Source organism: Eptesicus fuscus, chromosome 16 (assembly GCF_027574615.1).
Source record: "Eptesicus fuscus isolate TK198812 chromosome 16, DD_ASM_mEF_20220401, whole genome shotgun sequence".
Lineage (NCBI taxonomy): Eukaryota > Metazoa > Chordata > Mammalia > Chiroptera > Vespertilionidae > Eptesicus > Eptesicus fuscus.
The window spans coordinates 42564248-42570247 of record NC_072488.1 but is presented as its reverse complement, the minus strand read 5'-3'; positions in this window follow the sequence as shown (position 1 = coordinate 42570247).

Below are 6000 nucleotides of genomic sequence, written 5' to 3'. Positions count from 1 at the left end.
GGCAGCAAGGAGAAGGAGCTGCAGTAGAGAGCACAGAGAAAGAGGACTCGGCACAAGGCTCTGAAGTTAGCGTGGAGCCAAAGAAACTGCTCTTGTCACTCGAAGCATGGACCTCTACATAAGTTATTACTGACTTCAGTTTCTGATTATCTGAGTCGTCACTTCTACTCTAGAAATAGCTTGTCTACCTGATTTAGGAATAAAGGCTTCTTTCTATTGGAATTTTGAAAATTTTTGATGTGTGAAGGAACGGCTTAAGTCTTAAGAATTTTCTTTGTGTGATCTTAGTTATATCTTAAAATACATTTGCTTATTCTTTTTTTTTTATGTTCCTTCTGGTGACTAATAAAAACTCAGTGGATAAAAAGTGGGAGTGCCTGGCCTCACTGGACCAGACTGCTCTATCAGATTCTCAGAGATTCAACTCTAAATGACATTCCTAGAAGAGATGACTCAGGAATCCTTAGGACTTGAAATATGTCAAGGAAATGTCTCTTCAGATACTTGCTTCCAATAATGTTCATAACAGGTAAGATTTGACAGGACAGAGGGTGATAACATGGATATAAATTAGTGGTCTCACCTTTTCCCCTTTCCATACCATTCATATATACACCACATCCCCGTTGGGGACATCTCATCACCATTTTCAGTCTCACAATGCAAGAAAAGTACATCAGACTCTGAGGATAGAGTCAGATGTGGGGTGCAAAATCCCCTCCCCAAAGTTGCCATGTCCACCCCCTTTGAGAGTTACTGGTACTATGGTAGTCACTGAAGAATAAGCCAGCATCAGATGAAAAGTCACTGACCCTACAAGCTATGCTTTCCAGTCCTACACATACAGCAGATCAGCCCCGTCTTCCCAAGCTGGGCAAATGCTACAGCTGCCTGTTTCTATGAGATGACAACAGTCGCAAGTCACAACAATGACAGCCACCATGCATTGAGTGGTTTCCATGCATCAGGCTCTGATTATACCCTTAACACACATTGTCTCATTTAATTTTTATTAGTGACTCTATGTGCTGAGTGTTATGATTAGCCCCATTTTATAGGTAAGGTTATTGACAATAAGAAAGGTTCAGAAAGTTGTCCTTGGGTCATAAGGGCCAGAGCTAATTGAACCCAGAAGCCACAAAAGTCCATACAAATTTCACCATGCCACAGTGGCCTTCAAGAGCCCATTCCCTATAGTCTCAGGCACAGTCTTTCAATGTAGAACCACCTTGACTCTTATGATTTAAAGACTCCTATGTCTGATAAAACTTTTATCCCTTTGTAGGCCTAATTTCCTAGTTTTGGACGAGCATCTAAAAGGAAAAAGAGTATTCCACTGTGTGGGAGTTTAGATAGAAGGGAGGGAGGAGGCAGCATGGCCATGAATATATGGGTGCTTCCAGCCTATAATGAGCTTATTGCAAAAGTTCAAAGGTCATTTGTTCCAGCTGACCAAGGTACAGGGAATGCCCCATTTCCTGGGTAATGAATGGACAATTCAGGGGCCTAGTCAGTCAGTGCTACTTCTTAGACTTTAAGCCGCAAATCTAAAAAAAAAATTAAAAAAATTAATAATAAATAAGGGAAGTTCTTTAAGACTCCCTCAGCAATCTAGTCTGATGGATTTTTATTCAGGGAAGATGCCAAAAAAATTCTCAACTAACTACAATTTCTTTTTTTGTAAGACACTGAAAAGAGGGAAAACTCAAATGTTTTTGCTGTCCTTCCCTTGAACATTTCTAATCCAAAGTAAACAGGGGACCTCTGTCCTTTGTGTTGGACAGTGGCAGACACAGGGCCCTTGTTGGAGGAGCATGGTATCGGCCCATCACAGGCCCCAGTGCACACTGAGGGCCCTGTGTCCAGGCGAGTGAGATGGGCTCAGGCTGGCCTCTGATTCCTGCCCATGCTGGTGCGGCAGCGCAAACAGTTGATATTCAAACTTCATCCCTGCCCAACCCCCATAAGCATCTCTACTCCACGAAAGAAGAAAAACCCTCTCATCTCTCATTCTCAGCCATTCTGAAACCCTCCAAACTGCACTCTCTGCCTCTCTTTCTGAGAGAAATCGGTTTGTTTCTTATTAAGAAAATGAAATAAATTCGTTGCAGAATATTTAAATAGGAGAAGTAAAAAGACGAATAAACAAAGAATCACTCTAAACCACCCAGACCGAAGTGTTAATCATTTCGGTATATCTATAGCATTTATCTGTTTTTCTAAGCATATATATTAGAGACAACATTTGGATCATATTGTACGTTTCTTAGAGATGTGTTGTAAATAATTACCAAAAAGTCAATTGGATTTAAAAATTTAATGCAAAAGACAGTGGGATAAATATAGATGAATATAGAGTGGGCAAAAGCAGTTTACAGTAATTCATATGAAAAATACAAGAGTAATTAATAATAAAGAATAAATTCTGTTTCATGTACTCACAACTGTAAACCTACTTTTGTCCACCCCTGTATTTATATCAGATGTTACCCTGGGGTCCATGCATAAGCTTCAGAGAGTCTGTAAGTATAATATGCACAATTTGGGATATTGATATATAGATGTAGATATAGATATAGACATAGCTGTATGGGGAGAGAGGAAAAGACAGTTCATGGTTTTCATCAGATTCTCCAAGGCATATGTGACCCAGAGAACCAACTGGGCTGGGGGTAAAATAACCAAAGTAGAAAATTGCCTACCATACAGCTGGTAAGAACGTTAAACTTAGCCCTAGCTGGTTTGGCTCAGTGGATAAAGCATTGGCCTGCGGTCTGAAGGGTCTCAGGTTTGATTCTGGCCAAGAGCACATGCCTGGGTTGCGGGCTTGATCCCCAGTAGGAGGCAGCCCATCAATGATTCCCTCTCATCATTGATGTTTCTACCTCTCTCTCCCTCTCCCTTCCTCTCTGAAATCAATAAAAATATATTTTTTTAAAAAGAATGTTAAACTTTTCTGTAGGGTAGTTTGGACACTCTCGTGTGTGTGTGTGTGTGTGTGTGTGTGTGTGTGTAAGAGAGATTTAAAATAGCCATAAGATACTATAAAGTTAAAATAATGCAAAAAGCCTGGGAATGAATGGGACCAAGAATATAAAAGATTTGTGATATGATAAAGCTATTATTTCAAATCAGTAGAAAAGAATTGATAAAAATAATGAGTATCAAAAACCTTAAGATTCTTCACCATCAAATCAAATTTTATGGAGAAGGTTGTAGAGCAACGGTTAGATTGGTATTCTTATTTGGTTCCTGCCTCTAATAGGAATGCTTCTAATGCTTTCACATGAAGAATTTTATAGATAGTAATTTGACATAGTTATTCCCTATGTTTATGAAGTAGCCTATTTCTTGTTAAGTAGGAACTTTTCCCACAACTATAGAGATAATGTTTTATCTTTGATTTTTAAATCTTTAAAAAAAACTTTGTAATATGTGTGGGATGGACATTACTTAGATGTATTGTGATAATAATTTTGTAATATATACAATACAATACTCATTACATTGTACACTTGAAAGTAATACATTACATATGTCAATTATATTTTAATTATTACATGTAATGATTTATGTTAATAAAATACTACCTGAATTAGCAGAAAAACTCAACTTGGTCATAATATATTCTTTTTAATAACATTTTGGATTTGACTTCCTAGCATTTTGTTTACTTTTTTACATCATATCTTTGGTCTTTACTTTTTGTTTGTTTTTGCTTCTTTTGTTAGTTTGGGTGTTTTAGTTTGAAAAACTGAAATAGGATACTTTTTATCCTTTTTTAATGTTCTGAAACATTTTATTTAAAAAAAATTTTTTATTGATTTCAGAGAGGAAGGGAGAGGGAGAGAGAGATAGAAACTTCAATGATGAGAGAGAATCATTGATCAGCTGCCTCCTGCATGCCCCACACTGGGGAGCAAGCCCGAAACCCGGCATGTGCCCTGACCAGGAATTGAACCATGACCTCCAGGTTAATAGGTCGACACTCAACCACTGAGCCACGCTGGCAGGGCTGTTCTGGAACATTTTAAACAGCAAGAACATTAAATTTCTTAATGACTGAAAGAAATATACTTCATAACTCTGTGGAACAGATATCTTTTGCAGAGTAATTATTTAACAATGTTTCCATTTCTTCTGTGATTATTAGTCTTTTTCAAGTTTCTACTTCTTGAGTCAATTTGGCAAGTGTATTTTCTAGAAAATTTATTCATTTTAATGAGATTTTTCAAATTTTTTAACATTGAGTTAAATATACCACTTTCTTATAAAAAATTTTTCCTACATGTTCTGTCCTGCTTTTATTTCCAACACAGTGCACTTATAATTTTCTCTTCATTCTTCACGATTAGTCTTACCATTTATTATTTTTTCAAAGATACTCTCGCATTTAATCTGATTATTGCCTTTTCTAAGCTATTCTTTTTTTTTTTTTTTTGCTTTAATGTGACTCCACATTTCTGCTTTTCTTAGATTTTTTCTTTCTATTTAAGTTAAATCATCACTTCACTTAGTCTTATTATTTCTAAGTAATAAAAGAAAATTTGTGGCTACAAATGTTTCTTTGAATACATTTGGCTGAATCCCAAACATTTTGATTTGAAAGAAATGTATTTATATTTATAGAATAAAAAATCCTGATTCGTGCATATTGAGTTAATTATATTAGATACATTTTCAAATTTATCATAACTTTACTGAATATTTATCCTTTGGAGGTGCCACAGAGAGAAATGCTCAGGTTTCACAAAGTGTATCCATTATCTATTGCTGCATAACAAAACATCCCAAAATTCAGTGGTTTAGAACAGTGACATTTTATTATTCCTCATGATTCTTTAATTGGATGGATTCACTCTTACAGCCAAATTCAACTGGTGGATTGGGTGAGGGCTGGGTTCAGGGACGGCAGCTCATCTCTGCTTCAGATGGCCTCCCTTCCTCCACTAGACTGGATCAGGCTTCTGCCCAAGATGGCAGAAATATCCCAGAGGACAAGCCCTAATGCACAACACTTGTTAAGTCCCTGCTTGTATCTTTCGGTTTACTGAATCCCACTGAACGAAGCAAGATAACATGGCCAAACCCAGACTCAGTGTGGGAGGGACTACACAAGAGCTTGGTAACAGGAAGTATGCTTCATTGGGGACCATTAATGTGATAATCTACCACATAAAGGGATTACAATTTGACCTTGTACTTTTCCTCATATTTCTAACAGTTTTGACCAAAATGATCCTGTTTATATGTTAATTCCTTTTTGCTACAAGTTTTCATTTTCTCACAATTATATTACCTCATCAGATTTATTTTGGGTTGCATTTTCAGAGCAATTGTGTTTGCTTTTTATATCACTGCCAGGTGTGTTTCTTAAAGTCTCTAGTTAGATTTTTAAAAAAACATGTTTTTATTGATTTCGGAGACAGGAAGGGAGAGGGAAAGAGGGATAAAAACATAAATGATGAGGGAGAATCATTGATCAGCTGCCTTCTGCATGTCTCCCACCGGGAACTGAGCCCGTGCAACTCAGGCATGTGCCCTGACTAGGAATTGAATGGAGACCTTCTGGTTCATAGATGAATCAATGTTCAACCACTGAGCCACACTTGCTAGGCTGGAGATTGTATTTTTCAAGGGGAGTTAAAACTATGCACATTTAATGGGAACATAGTTATATTTGTACTTACTTCTACTATCTGGTCATATATATGTTTTCCAGCCTTTACATTTCCTGGATTTTTCCTCATTCTCTCCTTTTGCTATCTATCTATCTATCTATCTATCTATCTATCTATCTATCTATCTCTATCTCTGTCTCTATCTCCTCCCTTTTTTCCTCAAGAAATATGGATATGTTCTATTATTTTCCTATTACTAGTTATCTTAAAATTTCTTAAATAAATTTACATATCTATCAAAGAATAGAATTTTACAGTAGCTATTAATTCTCTTTAATGAAAGATGACAAAACAAGTACATTTTTCTTTCCCTTCTCCT